Genomic DNA, 23619 nt, shown 5'->3' with positions numbered 1-23619 from the left:
AAAAAAAATGCTTGGTGTAAATTTGACAAGATTATTCAGCACTTGCTGTGTGTGAAATATTCACTCTGTTCAAGGGTAAATGAAGACCAATCTGATGAATGGATATTATATTCAATTTTCTACCTGCAGTATAATTGTGTACTTCCTCAGGACAACTGGAGCACAAGTCAAGTGACAGTCCATGCTTTAGTTATATGTCTCTAATAATACAGTTCAATGCTGATACATGAGAAAATTGTGTTCTAACCAACCCTTAGCTATTTCTCTCTATTTTAATCTTTATGAAAAAGAGAATTGAAATAACACCACATTTTATAGTACAGTATACAAAAGTGCTGGGGAAATTCAGCAGGTCATACACCATCCATAGAAAACAAAAGGCAGTTGACATTTTGGGCCTGAGCCTGAATGTGGAGTGCAGATGGGTGAAGGGTCGTGGTGGTGGGGGGGGGGGGGAAGCAGGAGGAGCACAGCTCTCTGTCTTCATTTCTCCCACTCCCCAGCCCTTCCCTTCTATATAATGGCTATCTTTCTTAGCCCTTTGCCCTCTCCCCATCTCCTCCAAGCTCCTTTCTCTTCTTTCCCCTACCATCTGCATCCACCTACCACCTGCAAGACTGCACTCCTTCCCCTTCTGCCTATCCACCTTCTTAATAGCTTGAGATTGGAGAATGTTGTGGTTGTGTTACTGCCAGTTAATATGATAAATATAAATTAAGCTTTCCTTAAAATATTTGTCACCTAGTAAAACATTTACTCTTTTTTAACATTATTCAGCTTTTGAAATGATTGGTAATGAAAAGTTACAGAGAATAATTTTGAATATAAATTGTGAGTACTTTGATAAACATGCAAAATTATTTAAAGCAGGATTACATTTATGAAATATAATGACATGCAATACATGCAAGTTTGTGCTGTTTAGACCATGTTATAAACAAATGTAAAATGTACCTTATAGCATATTTCTGAAATTATTTACATAAATTATTAAACAACTATATTTTCAGAAATAAAATTGTAATCCTCAGCCAAGTAAAACCATCTTCTACAGCCGTCAGCTGAAAATAATATGAGATTTTGTAGTTATTAGTATTCCAAAAGTAATTAATAACCTGGAGCTACTGTAGAGAACAAAGAAAATGAGGATAAAAATGTACATTTTAATATTTTACACACTGATAAAACTGCCAAGGAAAGTGTCAAAACTATCAGCAGAAACTGCAATGTGAGATTTATCATCAGAAAATCGAACTGACCACTCACTCCAGTGCTGTGCACAGCCACAAAGCAGGTTGAACTGACTGTCTCCATGTCCTGAGGTATTGTGTGTCAATTTATTTGAAGCAGTTCAAAAACATAACAGAATATAGGTAATTACAGCACAAGGATAGTCGAGGACTGATTAGGGATAATCAACGTGGATTTGTGTGTGGTAGGTCATGTTCAACCAATTTTATACAGTTTTCCGGGGTTACCAGGAAAGTTGATGAAGGAAAGGCTAAGAATATTGTCTACATGAACATTAGTAAAGTCTTTGACAAGGTCCAAGATGGTAGGTAAGTCAGGAAAATTCACAGTGAGATAATAAACTGGATGCAACAATGGCTATATGGGAGAAGGCAGAGAGTAGTTTGGATGATTGTTTCTTAGACAGGGGGCCTGTGATTAGTGGTGTGACTCAGGGATCAGCACTGAGACCATTGTTGTTTGTTATCTATATCAATCATCTGGATTACAATGTGGCCAATTGGATCAGTAAATTTGCAGATTACACAAAGATTGGAGGTGTTGTGGGCAGCAGGGAAGGCTTTAAAAATTTGCAGAGGGATCTGGACCAGCTGGAAAAATGGGCTAAAAAATGACAGATGGAATTTAGTGCAGATAAGTGTGAGGTCGTGGCATTTTGGAAGGACAAACCAAGAAAGGACAGACATGGTAAATGGTAGGGCACTGAAGAGTACAGTAGAACATAAGGATCTGGAAATAAAGATACATATTTTTTTGAAAGTGGCATCACAGGTAGGTAGGGTTATAAATCAAAGAATTGAGTATAGGAGTTGGAATGTTATGCTAAAGTTGTAGAAGATATTGGTGAGGCCAAATCTGGAATATTCTGTCCAGTTTTGGTCATCTAACTACAGGAAAGATATCAATAAGATTGAAAGAGTGCAGAGATGATCTACTAGAATGTTTTCTGGATTTCAATAACCGAGATACAGGGAAAGGTTAAACAGGTTAGGACTTTATTCCCTGGAGCGTAGAAGTATGAGGGGATATTGATAAGGTATTTAAACTTTATGAGGGGCATAGATAGAATAAATGTAGGTAGGCTTTTCCACTGAGGGTGAGATACAAATCAGAGGACATGGGATAAAGGTGAAAGTGGAAAAGTTTAGGAGGAACATTAGGGGGATCTTCTTCACACAGAAAATGGTGGGAGTATGGAACAAGCTTCCAGCTGAAGTGGTGAATGCAGGTTCAATTTTAACATTTCAGAAGTATTTGGATAAGTACATGGATGGAAGTACCATCGACTGGGTGCAGTCAGTGGGACTAGGCAGAATAATAGTTTGGCACAGACTATAATGGCTGAAAGGGCCTGTGTCTGTGCTGTAATATTCTATGGTTCAAACTGTCTCAGTTTGTAAATTAAAGCTAAGTTATTGCAGTATGAAAAAGTTTGCTTTACTGTAAAAGGAAACAAAAGCTTTTGCCATTCCGCTGCAAGGTCTTGAACATGACAGACATCATGAAAGATAATGTGTTGAAAGATTGACTTCTGAATTGATTTTAATTTATGCCAAATTAAAAAGCTAAGATTGTGAAAATGATTGGAAATTTGGAAAAACATATTTAATGGTAGGCTCTGCCCACTTGGTGCTGCATTTGCTTTTCTAGTCAGGAGCAGTATGTTGGTGTTAAACCATCCTCCATTTCAAGTCAAGTTTATTGTCATCTGATTGTACAAGTACAACCCGATTAAACAGCAGTCTCTGGTCCTCGTTACAAAACATGCAGACACAAAACCAGACATAACACTCATACAGACAAATAATACATATACAGGACAAGTATTTTATCTATTAAAATAAATGAATAAATAGATTTTTTTTTTGTAGAAAGCTTTGATTAATCTACACTCACAAACCAGCTAGAGTTTGTTAATGGAATATTCAGTAGCCTAGAAAATCATAAAATATTTGTAATGCAGGCTCCCAGATCCATTTGGATTGAAAGATGAACAGCTGTCAGCATTGAAAGACTGTTGCAATTTGAAGAATTTCATACTGCTTCAAAAACCTTGATCTTTTTATTGCATATTATTCATTTGATGCATCATAAACTTTGCGCCAAGTGGTCTGCATTTTTGCACGGTAATTTTCCAAATGAGAATTCCATCATTTTTGGGGGGAAGGTGGGCTTTATAGGAGGTTTGCAGACAGACCAGGCTGAACCACAGGCTGGTAGTGGTTATTGCCAAAATCTCATATTTGCAATTAAAAAAGAGGTGTATAATTTAGTCATGGCCATAAAGAGTGCAGAGCGCATTGAAAGAACCAAAGACTTGTTGATCCAAACCAAGGCTTTTATTAACTAAAAGACTGGAGCATATCACAAGTAGGTCGACCAGTCCAGAATGACCTGGTCTGGCGAGGATCAATCCTTTAAGACCTGCCAGTAGGTGTGGCTACACTCTCAGCCAATCACAGATATCCTACACTACCATCTGTACATATACACATTGTTGATAGAATCTGTACTATCACATTCACCCCTTCTTTGAGAACTGACTCCAGGGTGAATGGAGGTTAGGGGCTGTACCAGTCAGGAGGTCTGACCATCTGGCCTGACTGCCCTGGCGCCGGGATTGGGGTCACTGGAGTTGTGTCGCCAGCAGGCCTGTAGGGTGCGGCCATTGGTTCGCTCAATTCCCCAATGTCGTTGTCGACAGTCTGGCCTGAGCTGGTGGAGTGGTGCTGATCCCTCTGTTCAAGCACATGACCTGGGAGAGAAGGAATAGGGGGAGGTTGGGTTAAAGGCACTGCTGCGTCTGATCTGGCTTGGGCTAGGTCCCTTACCGAGACTGTCCTCCCATCCGTCTGGGTACTCAACGTAGGCATAATGCGGGTTCGCATGGAACAGAGTCACTTGGTCAACCAAGGGGTCGTTCTTAGAGTACCGGACGTGGCGTCATAAAAGGACTGGACCGGGAACTGTGAGCCATGCGGTATGGTCGTACCCAACTCAGATTTTCTCAGGAAAGAGAACATCCTTTCATGGGGGGTGGCTTTGGTCGTGGTCCATAGGAGGGTGCGGAAGGAGTGTAGGGCACTAGTGAGCACATCCTGCCAGCGAGAGGTGGGGCGACCTTTGGACCAGAGGGCAAGTATAACTGCTTTCCAGACGGTGGCATTCTCTCTTTCGACTTGCCCATTACTGCGTGGGTTATAGCTGGTGGTCCTGCTTGAAGCAATACTACGCTTCAGAAGGTACTGCTGCAGCTCCGCGCTCATAAACGAGGACCCCCTGTCACTGTGGATGTAACTGGGGTACCCAAAGATGGTGAAGATGCTGTGCAGGGCCTCTATAACTGAGTAGGCAGTCATGTCTGAGCAGGGCACAGTGAACGGGAAGCGGGAGTACTTGTCGATGGCCATAAGGATGTAGGTGTTACGGTTGGTCGATGGTAAGAGCCCCTTGAAGTCTATGCTGAGACGCTCAAAGGGGCGGGTGGCTTTGATGATGTGGGTGTTCTCCAGACGGAAGAAGTGGGGCTTGCACACAGCGCACACTGAGGAGGCCTGGGTCATGGAGCGAATCTCCTCGACCGTGTGGGGCAGGTTGTGAGATTTGACAAAGTGCGCAAACCTAGTGACCCCTGGATGACAGAGCTCCTCATGGAGTTTCTGTAGCCTGTCCAGTTGCATGTTGGCGCAAGTTCCCCTGGAGAGCGCATCTGGCGGGTCGTTGAGTTTACCTGGCCGATACAGTATATTATAATTAAAGGTGGAGAGCTCGATTCTGCACCTGGCGATTTTGTCATTCTTGATCTTACCTCGCTGGGTATTGCTAAACATGAAGGAGACTGCGTGTTGGTCGGTCAACAGCGTAAAGCGCCTGCCAGTGAGGTAGTGTCTCCAATGACGTACTGCCTCGACTATGGCCTGGGCCTCCTTCTCGACAGAGGAGTGTCGGCTCTCAGGACCTTGGAGGGTTCTGGAGAAGAAGACTACTGGCCGGCCGGCCTGGTTCAAAGTGGCAGCCAGTGCAAAGTCAGATGCATCACTTTCGACTTGGAATGGAATGGACTCGTTGATGGCATGCAGCATTGCAGCAGCGATGTCCGATTTGATGTGGTTGAAGGCTGTTTTGGCTTCAGTTGACAGAGAGAAGGAGGTGGTCTTGATGAGTGGCCGTGCCTTGTCGGCTTAGTGTGGAACCCATTGGGCATAGTAAGAGAAAAAATCCAGGCAGCGTTTGAGTGCCTTCTGGGTTTGGGGGGTGGGGGTGGTGGAAGTCCATGAGGGGACGCCTGCGGTTACGGTCCGGCATGACCACCCCGTTCTCCACCACACAACCCAGAATCCCAAGCTGAGTGGTCCAGAAGACACACTTGTCGAAATTGTAGGTCAAGTGCAGCCGAGTTGCAGTCTGAAAAAATTTCTCAAGGTTGGCATCATGATCCTCCGTGTCATGGCCACAGATGGTGACATTGCCCAGATACGGGAAAGTAGCAGCCAGCCCGTACTGGTCCACCACCCGGTCCATTTCTCGCTGGAAGACCGCGACACCATTTGTGATAAATTTCCTGTGTTCAGAACTATATTGCCGGGTTTTGGTGGCCACAGGCTTCCAGCCAGGGGTGAGATTTGCGAAAAGTGCTGGCGGAGCAACTCGGAGGGTGGATTGACTACAGGCGGGGCGCGGGGGCGGGTGGCTCGGGCTGCTGCTCGCAAGAGGTTCCCGGGGTGGAGTGGTTACAGTCATAGAGCGGAGCGTGAGGTCCCCCAAAGTGCAGGGAAATGGTTTGAAATTGGCACTGAAAATCCAGTCCCAGCAGAGCAGGGGCGCACAATTGGGGAAGGACTAATAGTTTGAAGTCTGTGAACGTAATGCCCTGGACTTTCAGGGTCCACGCAGTACCCCTTTACCCCAGTCGAGAGTGATCTGGTCGCCAATGAAATTCTCTGTGTAGTGGGGAGAATAGCTAGTCCGCAACAGTAGGCCAGGTCCGGGCGAATAAAACTGTCAGTTGACCCAGAGTCAAATAAGCAAGTGGTATAATGTCCATGCACTTTAATCAGTTCCATTGCTTTTGTGAGGGGTTGGGGGAAGTCCTGGTCGAGGGATATTGATGCAGAGACTTGTAATGTAGACAGTGGAGTCCTGCGTGATGACATCATGCAAACAGTGGGGCCTGAAAAAAACAGTGTCGGGGAGATGGTGTTGCTGCCTGAAGCCAAAGGTAAGTGTTGCGGGTCGCTGCTTGCTGTCGTTGGTGGGGTGGTCAGTGGGGGGGTGGTCTGCAGTGGCGGGTCCCCGGATGGCAGCGTTGGGACCCCAGTCGGCAGTGTTGGCGGGTACCGGTTCGGCAGCGTCGGTGTGTCCCCGGTCGGCAGCGTTGGCGTGTCCCTGTTTGCCAGCGACGGTTCCCTGGTCAGCGGTGGCGGGTCCCTGGTCGGCGGCGGCTGCGGGCGTTGAGGTCGGGGCTGGGGCCAACAAGTCTTTGGTCCTTACAACGTGCATTACAATTTTATTAACTAAAAGACTGGAGCATATTACAGGTCGACCAGTCCAGAATGATCTGGTCTGGCTAGGAGCAATCCTTTAAGACCTGCCAGTAGGTGTGGCTACACTCTCAGCCAATCACAGTCATCCTACACTACAATCCGTATATACACATTGGTGATATGGCAGGAACTTTCAGACAGGTGGATATAAGGTTGTTCCATTAGCTGGATGGATGTTTTCAGCCAGTATGTGCAATAATATGGTATTCTAAGTACTAATTATAGTTACTTGTACTTTAAAAACATTATTATCACAGGAAGGAATGATATGGCACCAAGCTGTACTATTATCCTCAGTGCCAATTCAACTAGCGTCAAAATATTTTACCATTCATCATATAAGATTGAAATATTATCCCATCACAGTTCTGGACTCAGGATCTTGCCTGTAGATTTAATATGTCTTCACTGGTCTTTGCTGATATTTCTATTATGTAGCAGCTTGGAATATAAATGAAAATTAATGGAGAGTTTCTCATATTTACTAATCCCTTTATTATATCTGAGGTCTCTTGCGTATATTCCTTTAAATCTAACCATCTATCTTTTAATTAATTTTTCATGGTCTGGTGAGTTTGATAGTTTCGAGGAATGTTTTGTGTATCTTCCTTAGAAAGGCAAGATATATGAACACAATTTTATTGATTTATTTTAAAATGGTTTTGAAAAACAATATTTTTAAAATTTAAACAAGTATCAGGCTTTGAAAAAAAGAAAATATTAGTGTTTGGTAAAAAGGCTAATATTACTCAATGAGGTTGGTAATGTAGAAGTTTGGAGGGGCTATGAGGGTGGAAGGATGGGTTCAGAAGAGGAGGCGCATAAGGGTGGATAGAAAGATGTATTTTCAGAGGATGTGAGAGATTGAGAGGACAGTGGAGAGGGAACACAAAACCACTTCATTTAACCATATCTCTCAAATTGCGCACTGCACACACACCCTGTTCTCAGCACCCCTTGGGCATCAAAAGTAATGATTATGAAACTATTATTTCACCATTTATAAATGTTGCAAACGATATCTGAATGCAGCTCAGCAGTCACCTTTGCAGTAATTATATAGTCTTTTGTTTTGCATTCACAGTGCTGATGTGCAATGATTAAAATAAAGACTTTGGGTTGCGACGTGGTTCAAGTTATATTTTCTACTGTGTCCACTTTGGCTTGCTCCCACTCTGTGTCCGTGTGAAGATGGCAGAGAAAATATGGTCAACTGGATTAAAATGATGTCGTGATAATCACAATGTCGCGATGATACGGGAGTTTTCCAATATTTAACAGGCATTTGATGTGAATACACAATGAAAAGATAGTTAATCTTGAATCATTAGTTGACACATATCTTGCTTAGTGAGTTCTGACACCCTCAGTGGCTTTGAAGTGGTTTTCTTCCCCCTCTTGAGAGATGAATGTTGGATGTTTGAAGAGCTGACACCTTTCACAGTTCTCTCTCATGTGGTGGACCACATTGTCCTTGAAAAATAATTCATAATGAGAAATTCTTTTGATCACCATATCATACATGAAAAGCTTCCATTGACTTAGAGTGACTTTCCATTTGAGCAGCTGGCATTGGACTAACTTCATCAGGGAGCTTCTAAATTTTTTCAGAATAAGGGCCTGTGCACCATTTAACTTCAAATGAAATTTGCATTATGTTTATGTTCAGGAAGATTAATTTTCTAAGGTGATTCTGAATGACCATAATGGAACAATTCCTGCTTGACACACAATTTAATTTATTTATTGAGATTCGGATACTTCTCCCATGACCAAGAAGACTCTTCTAATCCCTCTCAAAAACTGATCTGTATTTTTTCTGACATTGAAAACCTAGAATGATAAGACAGTGGGGACAGTAAATGTTCCCCCTCAACTACATTTGACATCTTTGTCCTTTTAACTGCTTTGAAATCAAGAATCAGAACTTGGCTTTTTACAACAATTTACTCAAACACCGTTTAATTTTTCTATTCTATGTTTAATTTAATTTTGTTGGTATCTTTCATCGTGAATGCTCATAATTTATTATTATGACAATTAGAACATAGAGGAGCAGGATTAGGCCACCTGGCCCATCAGATCTGCTCGGCCATTTAAGATAGTGGCAACTCTGGCCATGGACTCACATTTCCCCATAATTCTTAATTCCCCCTATTTTCTAACTGTATCTTAAACATACTTAATGAGGCAGCTTTTTCTGCTTTCTTAGACAGAGAATTCCAGAGATTCACTACTCTTTGGAAGAAGCAGTTATTCCTTATCCCTTTCCTAAACTGACTCTCCTAAACCTTGAGGCTATGTCCCCAAGTTGTAGTCTGACCTACCAGTGGGAATAACTTTCCTGTCTTTATCTTACCTATTTCTTTCATAAATTTATAAACGCATAAAACTCAATTTTTCAGCCAGTATAATCTCAGGCTACTTAACTTTTCCTGCATGAAATTCTCGGGGTGCAGCCTCACCAGTGCCTTGTACATTTGCAGCAGAACACCCTGCTGTTAAATTCAATCTCTCAAGCACTATTTGCCTTCTTGATTATCTACTTTCTGCACCTGCAAGCTAATTCTTTGCCATTCATACACAAGCATTCCCAGGTCTCTCTGCACAAATCTGTTGGAGTAGGCTTTTAAATGCAGTGCATTCTATATCTGGTATTTACTGTTGCCACTATGTACCATCGTTGAGGGAAATTCTCGTTCAGATGGTGGAAGAAGTACCAGTAAAGTGGGCTGCTTTTTCTTCGGTAAACATCTTTAGTGATGTTGGAGCTGAAGTCATCCAGGTAGGGAATAATCCATCACATTCCTCTTGTGTCATGTTTTGTAGGCATTGTGGTAGCAGATGAGTCCATCATCAGAGAGTATTCAGTCTCTAACCTTTTATATATGACAGCATTTATATGGCCAGCCCAATTGAATTTCTAGTCAACAGTGATAAAAGTTTTATAGAAAATTTGGATTACCAATACATACTATATAACACATTAGAATGAGAAACTTCCATGTTATTATAACAATCAGGATTTCACTATCCATAAAGGAAATTTGGTTTTCATTAATTTAATAGATGCCCAAACTTAAAAATTCTAATTTATTTTGGATCAAGATTTTATTGACACAATATAAAAACAGATTGAAGGATTATAAAGAAGATCCATTGCCTCTAAAATATCTCTAATTAATGTCAATGTTCTTTTCTTAAGGAACCTTTCAAAATGATGAACATATTGATTATAAATGAAGAAAAATGAGGGTTTACAGCTAACCAGAAGCTTTGTAACATTGTGCTAATGAAGAGTCAAATAGCAGAGCTTTCAAAATGTATGGGATGGCGTATTGAAAATAAAAGTTCCCATCTGTGGTGGTCAAACAAGAAAGGTTCAAAGAATGTCAATCCTGGACATGTGTTAGTACTAAACAGTGAACTTTATTTACACGTGAAACAAATATATAATAGGAGACATACACACTGGCAACAAGGTAACTAAATTATATCCATGTTATTTCAATGGTTCAAATACTTTCTGCCACCCTCCCCCCTACAAGCAGGAATCTATCTACAAGTTACAATAGATACAATAGTTTCTCCCAGGTGAATGCCTCAAATAGCCCCCACATTTCACTGGGACACACCTTACAATTAATCTTTCAGTGTCATCTGGAGATCGCAACCTGGAGTGCTTAGGGATGGTTCCAAAGAGAAAAGAGAGTGAACTCGCCCATGGGCCATTTTTAAAAAATCCTGCAACCAGCTAGTGGACCAGCCCAGGTGGGCTCATGTGATTTTAGGTGAGGAGGAGGACCAATGGGAAGGTGTCTACTTGTGGGTGGGTCTAACATTGATTGACAGAGAGAAGTGACTTTTGACCTGCCTCCTGTTTGGTGGTCGGATGACCCTCCAGTAGCTAGTACATGGAAACCCCTTTGTTCTAATCAACTTCCTGTCTGACCTGTTGGATAATCCACCATGCTACACCATCTTTTCCAATTTTTGTACTTTATTACAACTTTGATACATTTCTGATTAGTTCTTCTATGTTTAGACCTTAAACACTGGGAATGTGATTTTTTTTTCCTCAAAAATAATATTTATTCACAATAAATTATTTACAAGAAAACATTCAAAGTCATTTCATGTCCTCAGTATCACATCCATACATTTCCATCACTATATTATAACCTTTGTTTTTTATTTTGCACCACTGTGGTACTTGTAGTTACTCCTCCTTCTGCTGTGTGAGGATCTTCCCCTCGGTCTCAGCCCATCAGTGGCCAGTAGTGGAAGAACTCTATGTGTAGTGCTTCCCCACAATGCCTTTGCGTTAGCTGAGCCAAGCCTCAGTGCACCCCTCAGCATGTAGTCTTGTAGCCTGGAGTGTGCCAATTGTCAGATTTCTTTTACTGACATCTCAATGTACTGGAAGACCACCAAGTCTCAGGCTGACCAAAAGAGCATCTTCCACTGAGTTGATGACTTTCTGGCAGTCCTGGATGTCTATCTCTGCAAGGGTTCCTGGGAGGAGCACATATATTCAGAGTCCTTTGTCACGCTGCTCCTGACGTTGAACTGTGACAAGGACCTTTTCATCCTTCTCCACACACTCTTTGCAAGACCACATACTGCGAAGAAGTGGGTGACTGTCTCCTTTCCACTGCAGTCATTTTGGGGACAATATATGTTATGGGTGATAATTCTGTTGTATTGGTGGAATCTGACCAGGAAGGCTCGTCTTACCGCCAGCCAGACCAAATCCTGGTGTGTATTAGTGAGCACTGGCAATGAGATATTTCACCAGAAGACCTGGAGAGTCTGCACAGGGAAACACCCCACAGAGATCATTGAGTTCTTGTCCCTCAATGTCTGCAGGACATTCTCTGCTGACCACTGTCTGATGTACAAGGTGTTTGTCTTGAAATGTATGACTGGGATATTGCATGGCAATGGGGTTAGGGCCATCCTTTATAACAACTGGAGCAAATAGAACCTTAGCACATAGTGGCAGTTGGTTCCTTGGTAATTTGGTTCCATGCACAACCTGGTGCAGCCACACATGAAGGTGGTCATGAGGATGAGACCATGTTGGGTACACCCTTGCTCCCGTTGTCTAGGGATATATACATGCTAACCCTTTAGATCCTTTCCATTTTAGATCTCTATATAAACTGGATTACGGCTCTGGTGAGCATCTCTCACCTGATGACCAGGTTCCCTATTATTGAGAAGGAGTGCCACACCCACAAACCCAATTTCTGCTGGATCTTTTTCCCTCACTCTGACCAATTTTTGGTGCAGGCCTCAGCCTCTCCAAACCAGATCCCCAGCACTTTCAGGTAGTCAGAACACTGGGAATGGGCATGGAAACCCTCAGGAGCAGTGGGGGTTGTGGATGAGGCAGTGGATACATAATGAGGAATGGGTGCAGGAGTAATTCCTAACGGACTTCTGGTGACCAAATATGAAAAGTAATTTGTGGAAGTTGGAATTGATTTAAAATAAGGCTATGCAACTTTAATTTAAACTGCATAAATCAATAGCAATTTTTCAATGTAATCCAATTAACACAAAGTGCTCTCAAAAAGTACAAATTGATTTACTCTAGCACATCGTAACAAATGCATATTTCCATTCTTTGTGGTTATATTTTATCTTTCCTTAAACAAACTCTCCTTGTCTTTCATAGTTACATAAAAAACCCATTAAAATAAATTCACAACAGATTCTTTAGTAAAAAATTAAATGTCAAAGATTGAACCTAATTCTATTGTGCACAATCTTAACTTGAAATAAACATAATTAAAAACATCTACCTTTCTTTCAACAGTACATGTAAAAAATAATAATTCCTGTATTGCATTATGAACTCAAAGTGCCAAATGCTACTTGGTATTCCCAAATTGCAAGCCTGTAAATAATAAAACTGTTTAAATCAGTCAAAAATAAAAAAAAATGAGCCTCAAATTCATACACCTGAGTACATGTGCATGTTAAAGTGCTTCCAACACTTAAGTGTTAGATAGTAGATTTATTAAGTATTTTTCAACATATTAAACATACTTCCTTTTGGCATCACAGCTACATAGTTTTTTTTACTGGTAAGGAGTACATGATCAAGGGTTGAGCATGGTAAGATATTTTGGTTAAAATCTTTCTCTGCTGTATTGGTCACATGCAAACTATCATACAACTTCCACTGATACCCTCGAGTTCCTCTCTTTTCACAGAGAATTATTGCTACAGCTATCATAGATTAATGAAATTAGTATTTTTTTTGTAGCCATTATGTCTATTGTTAATTTAAAATTTTCCTCCAGCCCCTAAAAATTGGTTTGATGCTGTTTATGACATTTCATGTCTCCAGAAGTATGTTTTTGCTCTTGCTAATGTTTAAATGCCTGGTTAACTCCTTTATATTTCACTGAACTGTTTCATTAGAACCTTCCTGTTTGTTTTGCTTGTTACTAATTTTATTTGCACATTCAACCTGGAGGTAATCTGCAAATACAGACAATGCCATTTTGCAATGATTGTTGAGCTTAACAGATTGTTTACTAAATTTACCCCATAAATTTATTAGAGATTGCAAATCTTTTTCAATGTTTTCTTCAAACATTGCTATTTGTTGCTCCTGCCGAAGCTTGACAACAATTTTCCAATATTGTTTTTTTCTTTGTTCAGTGTTTGAATGAATTCTGGGTGATCTAGATTATCAGCTTTTTATGTCAAGGGTGCAAATGACTCTTACGATTTTTGCATGTCTGGATGGTTGAGGATTTTCCTTTTGGAATACTTGTGTGATTATGTTCTCACTTTAATATGTGTGTATCAAAGCATAAAGTGCAAAGTTAGAGAGATAATATTAAACTTTTTATTAAAATATTTGTGAGCTCACAGATGGAGGATAGAATATAGTTCATTCAAATGCATGTAAGAATGCAAAAGATTTTCTAGGATGCTTCCAGGGATGAGAGATATCAATTACAAGATTAGGTTTTCAAAGTTGGCTTTCTTCTTCCTGAAACAAGAATTGTTCAGTGATGATTTGATAGAGGTGTGCAAAATCATGACTGGTTCAGTTAGGGCATGGTTCAGGGAAACAAGTTTAACATATTAGATAGAGGCCACAGTGCTGGGGAGGTGTATAAAAAATATGCTAGTGCAGTAGAATTGTGAAAGTAGATCTGCCAGGTCTTTTAAGGAGTTGAATGGGCACTCAAGAGAGATGCTACTAAGTAGTTATTCTCCATGAAGCTACAGTTGAATGCCCTTCTGTGGTGCAACTGATTCAATGAGAGGTGTTATCTACTTACTCAAAATGGAAAAAAAAAAGCAAAATTCCTCTCAGTAGTGTCTTCCCTTTTTAGGCATGAGATGATCTCCCCTCCCCTCTTTCTCAGAAGACTCAAATCAGGAAAAGAAAGATGGGCTTATAAGGATGAAAATGCTTTTCCAGCATTATGTTTTTATTTTTTATTGCGATTGCCTAGTTCTGGTTTCCATGCATTGTCCAGGATAGATATTTCGACTGGTGTTATAATATGGAATGAAGTAATATAAGAGAAAAAGAGGTATATGTCCAAGAGGATGTGATCAGTAGTTTGCATTGCAGGTGTAATGCTAGTCAACTAACTGGTGCCCTTGTTTTTATAAATGTAGCAGGTTTCTCATGATAGAGCGGAAGGTTTCAAACATTGTATAAAGTTGGGCTTTGGTCTGACTTTCTGTTTCCTCTATGTATGGCATTGGAAAAGACATCATTGTCCTCAACAAGGCAGAGTATTCTTCAGCATAGTCAGGCTGCACGCTTCAGGCAGATACAGAGTCTACCTTGCTCTCATTAGAACTGCACAAATAGCAATCACTCTATTCTAGATCTCACACTCCAAGACATTCCTTTTTTTTTGGTAACTATTTATTTATTGCACTATGAGCAATAACGACAATATGTACAAATGTTCTTCATTAAATATACCCAGTGACATTTGCCCTCTTTTCTACTCCAAGACATTCCTTTGGAGCACCATATTCCCTCTGTTCTACCCACTTCCCTCCATTCTCTCCAACCTAGAAACCTGCTTCTTTTCCATTTTCCCACCTTCTGACAAAGGACCCTTGACTTGAAACTTTGACTTTTTCTCTCCACCAATTCCACTTGATCTGCTCTGCGTTTTTGACATAGCTGTTTTATTTTAATCACTGAAACTAGTGATTTTGTTGGGATTTTATTTATTTGTTTGAATTTGTACTCTCAGCTCCAGATCCATGTGCCTGGCTGAAGATACAATTCAATTGTCCGAGGTCAGGGGGGCTTCGAGGCAATCTGTTTCTCTGCCGCCTCGAGAAACCATGACTTGGTTGGTAGTTTCCTCTTTGAAGCTGGCAGACTTTAACATCTAAGTCCTGCCAATGCCAGTAAACCAGACCTAAGATGGCTGTGGTTTGGATTTAACATCCAAATGGAATTGCAAGCAGGCTTATTTGTGTTCACTGCTTGTTCTTTGAAGTCTGGAGTTTGTAGCACTGTTGTTATTTGAATTGGGAAATTGTTCATTGCTGTGATCAGGAGGAACAGATTAGGTTTAAATAATTAATGTTCTAAGTTGGATAGTTTATGTAAAATTATGGCCGCGCCGGTGTATTTTTGCTGCCTCTCGTCATTTAGTTACTAATTTATTCCTAATTGTATGTTCAGCGCTTTGGATCAATGTGCGTTGTGTTAAATGCGCTATATAAATCAACTACTACTACTACAATAACTTAATCACCACGCAATTATTCCCAATATGAGGTAACTCTCGGGTAGTAGAGCCTCAGGTTCAAACAAGTGTTTTACAGTGTATCAAGTAAAATTTGTCTCTTTATAACCCCACAACGTCATACAGAAAAATAAATTGAAAATAATGTTTTTATCCTTTAATATCTCCACGGTTATAGAGATGAGCTCTGATTATTAATTGTATTTGACACTTACGTAGAGTATTGAATTTGTTTTGATGAATTCTAGCCAATGTGTGCGTAAATGGATCGCTTCAGTGATCTATGTGAGTATTTCTATTAAAATATAGATTTGCTTAGTTGGTTCCATTAATTTATTGTGGAAAATTTAATTTCCAAAAGAAAGGTAGAAACATATATAAGTAATTATTGGGAGGAAAACAGCATTATCTGTGAATAATTAAACTCTATTCAACTGTCCTGATCAGAAACATTTAACCAAAATGCAATCCTTTAAATGGAGACATTGAAAACTTATTTTTTAACTTCAAAATCATCCCAATAATGCTGGTAACTTCAATGAATAGCCTGCCAGGATCAACTGAATTAATTAACTGACACAAGATTGTAGCTTTGTCCATTTTAAATCCACGCATGGTGTGGCCTGACTCATACTGTATCTTACTGAAATCTGGAGGACAGATTTCTGAGTCCAATACTTTTGGATTAAGTGATTTAAACTCAATTTTTATTTCTGCAGCTATGAGCTATATTTGGTGTTCCCCTCCTTTCCAGAAATTACATTGTTTTCTCCTGATAAATATTTATTTGTATTGTTCTGGCAGGTTTCCTGGCAATGTAGTGAGGACCCCAATTAGAGAGAAAAGCCCAAGAGCCCATAGAGTAAATTCCAGAAGTGTTCATGAAGGTGAAGCTTGGTACAGTAAAATTCACGGTATCTGGCACCTACAGGATTGCAGATTCCGCTTTTGCAAATGTTATGGTTGCTTGAAAAAACACTTACAATGTCTAACTAATACACCTTCATTAAGAATAAACAGTTTAAAAGAGAAAAGAGTGCAAAATATAAGGTGATTTGGAAAAAAAGTATAATCAGGTAATTCCCGCAACTTACAAAATTGAAATTTAAATTCAAACCCCAGTCGTTAGTGCTGTAACAGTGTTGCGCTAACCACCATGCTAACCATGCTGCCATAATAATTAAGCCCCCCCACTTTTCCCAAATTTACAGATAGAGGCTTACTAATATAGTACTTAAAAACTCTTACCAGGTAGGCCTATGGGGCAGTGAGCAGCACTGGCCAGCTCTTAATCCTGGACACCGCTATTTTATTTAAACGCAACTTTATCGAAACTTTATTCAAACAGCTGCTGTAGGCGGGGCATGACCAAGGTGCTATGCTGGCTGAAAAGAGGCTCCCATCTTCACCAAGAATTTATGTGTTGCTTCAGAGAATATTTACAATTTTAAACTTTTAAATTTTCATTTATTTTAAAAACTTTATTTATTTCCTTGATTTTTTTTTTGCTGGTTGCTTGAACTCCGGATAATGGGGATTTTACTATATTAAAAACTTGAGGAAACTGAGTCTATTATGTTGGTTCGGTAGTTGTATTAGGAAAGTTTGGACTCTTCTGAAATCACATAGTTTATAAGTGTGAAAAACCCTCTTGACACAAATGAGTTCACCCTCTCCTTCCTCATTAGGAATCATCCATAAAGTAAACTGGAATGTGGCTAGATAGGAAGAGGCCTTGTTATTAGTGAAGTGAAATGAAGTGAAGTCAACTTTATTGTCATCTGATTGTACAAGTACAACCCAATTAAACAGTGTTCTCCAGTCCTTGGTGGAAAACGAGCAGATACACAAGACATTCTTCTTTTCTTTGGCTTGGCTTCGCGGATGAAGATTTATGGAGGGGGTCAATGTCCACGTCAGCTGCAGGCTCGTTTCTGGCTAACAAGTCCGATGCGGGACAGGCAGACATGGTTGCAGCGGTTGCAGGGGAAAATTGGTTGGTTGGGGTTGGGTGTTGGGTTTTTCCTCCTTTGTCTTTTGTCAGTGAGGTGGGCTCTGTGGTCTTCTTCAAAGGAGGTTGCTGCCCGCCGAACTGTGAGGCGCCAAGATGCACGGTTTGAGGCGATATCAGCCCACTGGCGGTGGTCAATATGGCAGGCACCAAGAGATTTCTTTAGGCTGTCCTTGTACCTCTTCTTTGGTGCACCTCTGTCACGGTGGCCAGTGGAGAGCTCGCCGTATAACACGATCTTGGGAAGGCGATGGTCCTGCATTCTGGAGACGTGACGCACCCAGCGCAGCTGGATCTTCAGCAACGTGGACTCGATGCTGTCGGCCTCTGCCATCTCGAGTACTTCGATGTTAGGGATGAAGTCGCTCCAATGAATGTTGAGGATGGAGCGGAGACAACGCTGGTGGAAGCGTTCTAGGAGCCGTAGGTGATGCCGGTAGAGGACCCATGATTCGGAGCCGAACAGGAGTGTGGGTATGACAACGGCTCTGTATACGCTTATCTTTGTGAGGTTTTTCAGTTGGTTGTTTTTCCAGACTCTTTTGTGTAGTCTTCCAAAGGCTCTATTTGCCTTGGCGAGTCTGTTGTCTATCTCGTTGTCGATCCTTGCATCTGATGAAATGGTGCAGCCGAGATAGGTAAACTGGTTGACCGTTTTGAGTTTTGTGTGCCCAATGGAGATGTGGAGGGGCTGGTATTCATGGTGGGGAGCTGGCTGATGGAGGACCTCAGTTTTCTTCAGGCTGACTTCCATGCCAAACATTTTGGCAGTTTCTGCAAAACAGGACGTCAAGCGCTGAAGAGCTGGCTCTGAATGGGCAACTAAAGCGGCATCGTCTGCAAAGAGTAGTTCACGGACAAGTTTCTCTTGTGTCTTGGTGTGAGCTTGCAGGCGCCTCAGATTGAAGAGACTGCCATCCGTGCGGTACCGGATGTAAACAGCGTCTTCATTGTTGAGGTCTTTCATGGCTTGGTTCAGCATCATGCTGAAGAAGATTAAGAAGAGGGTTGGTACGAGAACGCAGCCTTGCTTCACGCCATTGTTAATGGAGAAGGGTTCAGAGAGCTCATTGCTGTATCTGACCCGACCTTGTTGGAGACATAACACACATAGAAATAACACATATGCAGGACAAGTATTCATATACACAAATAAATAAATAAATAAATAAATGTTTCGTGAATATGAGAGTCTCGGATGGTTAGTGTGAGAAGTTCCTTGCATCGCTCAGGATTCTCACCTCAGCCTGGTGGCGTTGGCTCTGATAATTCTGTATCTCTTCCCCAATGGGAGCAATTGAAAGACACATGTGTTGGGTGGAAAGGGTCTTCCATGATTTTGCATTTCGTCTTCAGACAACAATCCTTGTAGATCATGTCAATGAGGGTGAGGGGGACTTCAGTTATCCTCTCTCTGTTGATCTTATGGTCCACTTCTCTGCAGAAACCTCACAACTTTTTGATGCAGCTGGCCAGGATGCTTTCGATAGAGCTTGTGTAGAAGGTTGACGTAATAATGGCCAGTAGACTTGACCGCTTCAGTCTTCTCAAGAAGTGCAGTAGCTGTTACGCCTTCCTGACAGTGAGGAGCTGTGTTGTGTGTCCAAGATAGGTTCAAGTTGGTAATCTTAAAATAAATGAGCAGCTTTGAGCAGGATTTTTAAAATCACTTAAATTATACAGTAACTACTTCTTGTTCATCAGATTTCAATCATTGGATTTGAATTGAGGTAACTATGATTCTGAATGCTGTTGTGAGATTCCTGATCTAATTTTAAATTTAAATGTAGACATACAGGGCGGTAACAGGCCCTTCTGACCCCCGAGCTTGTGCTGCCCAATTACACCAAATTGATCTACAACCCCCCTGTACGTTTTTAAGAGTGGGAGGAATCCAGAGCACCCACAGGAAACTCACACAGACACTGGGATAATGTACAAGTAGCTGACAGACAGCGGCATATTCAAACCTGGGTTTTTGTGCTGTAACTGCGTTGTGCTAACCGCTGCACTAACCATGCTGCCAAATAGTGCTACAACAATTTATAACATTGTTGCATTTTATGACCTGCATCCAATGCCTCCTGCTATCAATGGGCAGCTGCAAACAAAAATAGGTACTTTGCACCTTTGAAATCTTTCTCAGTTTTCTGCATTGCTATTCAGTGCTCTTACATTCTGAGGGATTGGGACTGGAAGGCGTATGTAACAAAGCCCTTCCATTTATATTGGGAGTAGGCTCCTGCAAAATATCATATGCATGACCAGATTACTTTTGCTGTATATTTCTCAGAATTAGGAACACTGGAAATTGTCACTGGAAATTCCACAATGGTGCCATTGATGTTTGATTTTTTGAAATTCTAATTATCTCAACAGCCTTCGCACAATTAGTAGAATTTAAAAAAAACTTTACCTGTCTACACAATGATTTCTTCAGCACAGGATTTTGAATAATAAACAACAATTTTCTGGATAATTCATACATAGCATTAGAGAGCTTAAAGTCTGTAGAATTGCTAATATTTCCACATCTGGTCCAAGTAGATCCTTTTGTCAAACACATTTGGATGTTCTTTTTTAATGATACTTGAAGAAATAGCTATATATTTTTTTTACCTCGTAGAAGAAATGTAAATTATATTTTAAATATTCAGTAATAATGATTTCCCATAAGTATGCAACATTGTTTTTCAACACCCTATTTTGCATGAAATCAATGGTGCCCCTATGGCTACAGAACCCATAGCTCTGGGTTATTGGGTAATTCAATCATTTTAAATAATGCTGCCTAAAACCTTATTTTGTTATCAAATAAGGTTAGACCTTGAGTGAGCACATCCTGAACTATTTTAATATTTGAAGAATATCTCAGTGACCAAGTAACAGAATTACTTTTGACCAGCCTGTATGTGCTTACAACTTTGTAGTGAAATTGGATGTTAGCTAATTGGCATCTCAAAATCTCCAGTCATTAATTTTAAATTCTTTAAACAGAGAAGATGCATTTGTATTCTGTAGAGCTGGCAACATCATAAACCTTTCTAACATGCTTATTGACAATGCTTTTAACATTCTACAAAGTTTCTCAGAGAGCGGACAGTTATATATGTCATAGTCACAGTCATTAAAACAACAGCAATAAGAAGGAGTCTTTTGGGAAGAAATTGGATGCACCTGGGAATTGGGACATGTGACTCCAATGTGAATTTAGTTGTGCAGATTTGAGTCAATAGAAATTGTGCTGGAAATCTGTGCTCACGGTTCATCATTATGATGGAGTAGCCACCTAGTACTAACCAGGCTATTACTGGCCTTCATACTAGTAAATGCCCCAATTGGAATTGGCCAGTGATCATGAAATCTAGGCTTGAAAGGTGCTTTATGGCAGCAGCTGATGCTGGAAACATTTAAGAATTGGCAAAGCAAAATTACCGGCAGCAATGGCTGACCAGAACAGAAAGTGATCTGCAGTTTACAGATGCACATCCAGAGTACAGATGGAGGCAAGGAGAAGGCGGAGTGACTTCATAAACAAAATTCAGTTTATTTGGTAAACTGGTAGACAGGAAACCTATGAGGTTGAATGTCAAGCACAAATGGGAGCAGAGAGCAAAGGAAGTGAAAGCCAAGATATGGTTACACTTTAGATACCTTACATTTGGGCTTCTCCTCCAGGAAAAACAAGGACTGGTTTGATGAAAACAACCAGGAAATCCAGGAGCTGCTGGCAAAGGAGCGGTCTGCCCACCAGGCTCACCTTGCAAAGCCTTCCTTGCCAGAGAAAAAATGAGCCTTCCGTCTCACATGCAGCCACCTTCAGCGCAAACTCCGGGAGATCCAAAACGAGTGGTGGACTAGCCTCGCCAAATGAACCCAGCTTAGTGCCGATATTGGCAACTTCAGGGGTTTTTACCAGACATTAAAGGCTGTGTACGGCCCCTCACCCCAACTCCAAAGCCCTCTGCGGAGCTCAGACGGTGAAGTCCTCCTCAGCGACAAGATCTCCATCCTCAATCGATGGTCAGAACACTTCCAATCTCTTTTCAGTGTCAATCGCTCAGTCCAAGAATCCTCCCTGCTCCATCTCCCACAACAACCCTTGAGTCTAGAGCTGGTTGAGGTCCTTACCCAGGAAGAGACATATAAGGCAATTGAACAACTGAACAGTGGCAAAGCACCAGGTATGGATGGAAACCCCCAGAGGTCTGGAAGGCTGGCGGCAAAACTCTGCATGCCAAACTGCATGAGTTTTTCATGCTTTGCTGGGACCAAGGAAAGCTGCCTCAGGACCTTCGTGATGCCATCATCATCACCCTGTACAAAAACAAAGGTGAGAAATCAGACTGCTCAAACTACAGGGGAATCACGCTGCTCTCCATTGCAGGCAAAATCTTTGCTAGGATTCTCCTTAATAGACTAATACCTAGTGTCGCCGAAAATGTCCTCCCAGAATCACAGTGTGGCTTTCGCGCAAACAGAGGAACTACTGACATGGTCTTTGTCCTCAGACAGCTCCAAGAAAAGTGCAGAGAACAAAACAAAGGACTCTATATCACCTTTGTTGACCTCACCAAAGCCTTCGACACCGTGAGCAGGAAAGGGCTTTGGCAAATATTAGAGCACCTCGGATGCCCCCCCCCCCCCCCAAGTTCCTCAACATGGTTATTCAACTGCACGAAAACCAAAAACCAACAAGGTCGGGTCAGATACAGCAATGAGCTCTCCAAACCCTTCTCCATTGACAACGGCGTGAAGCAAGGCTGCGTCCTCGCACCAATCCTCTTTTCTATCTTCTTCAGCATGATGCTGAAACAAGCCATGAAAGATCTCAACAATGTTTACATCCGGTACTATACGGATGGCAGTCTCTTCAATCTGAGGTGCCTGCAAGCTCACACCAAGACACAAGAGCAACTTGTCTGTGAACTACTCTTTGCAGACGATACCGCTTGAGTTGCCCATTCAGAGTCAGCTCTCCAGCGCATGACATCGTGTTTTGCGGAAACTGCCAAAATGTTTGGCCTGGAAGTCAACATGAAGAAAACTGAGGTCCTCCATCAGCCAGCTCCCCACCATGACTACCAGCCCCCCCATATCTCCATCGGGCATACAGAACTCAAAATGGTCAACCAGTTTACCTACCTCGGCTGCACCATTTCATCTGATGCAAGGATTGACAATGAGATAGGCAACAGACTCACCAAGGCAAATAGAGCCTTTGGAAGACTACACAAAAGAGTCTGGAAAAACAACCACCTGAAGAAACACACAAAGATCTGCGTGTATAGAGCTGTTGTCATACCCACACTCCTGTTCGGATCCGAATCATGGGTCCTCTACCGGCATCACCTACGGCTCCAAGAACGCTTCCATCAGCGCTGTCTCCGCTCCGTCCTCAACATTCATTGGAGTGACTTCACCAACATCGAAGTACTCGAGCTGGCAGAGTACGCAAGCATCGAATCCATGCTGCTGAAGACCCAACTGCGCTGGGTCTCCAGAATGGAGGACCATCGCCTTCCCAAGATCGTGTTATATGTCTCCCATCATTATTTGTCCATCATCATTTTCTAGTGTTTCGATATCTACTCTCACCTCTCTCTTACTGTTTGGTCAAAGGCACCCCAAGAATGTTGATGATATAGAACCTCATAATGGCTGTCCCATTAAATTTTGCAGGTGGTCAGGTTTTATTTCATTGCAAATGGATACTGCCTGGTACTGTTGCTGTACTAATGTTACTTCTCATTTTTCAATCAACGCCTCCATATTGTCAAGCTTTTGTCTGCATGCAGGCCAGGAATGCTTTCTGTCTAGGGAGCTGTGAACAGAATTGAACACTATAATCATCACCTCCCATCAAAAATCTTTTTTTTTTGTCCTTCATGGGATTCTCTGGCAAAATAGACTGGTAGGAAGTAAGCAATGATGCAATTGAATGGAGCTAGTGAGAAGTCACTCTTAATTTTCCAACCGCGTGGTATTAAGATCTGGATCCAATTATGAACGTGGCAGAGCAGAATCTAATTGAGAAGAGTCTTCAACTGATGTATCC

General features: G+C 41.4%; 1 long non-coding RNA gene across 1 annotated transcript in view; it reads left to right on the top strand.

Moving 5' to 3' along the window:
* Positions 1 to 23619, top strand: part of LOC138745576 (uncharacterized) — a 101003-nt gene that overhangs the window by 9074 nt on the left and 68310 nt on the right. The gene's annotated exons all lie outside the window — the stretch shown is intronic.

The sequence above is a fragment of the Narcine bancroftii genome, chromosome 11 (assembly GCF_036971445.1).
Source record: "Narcine bancroftii isolate sNarBan1 chromosome 11, sNarBan1.hap1, whole genome shotgun sequence".
Taxonomy (NCBI): domain Eukaryota; kingdom Metazoa; phylum Chordata; class Chondrichthyes; order Torpediniformes; family Narcinidae; genus Narcine; species Narcine bancroftii.
Note: the sequence above shows the minus strand (reverse complement) of the source record. Positions and strands in the feature narration are given on the sequence as shown.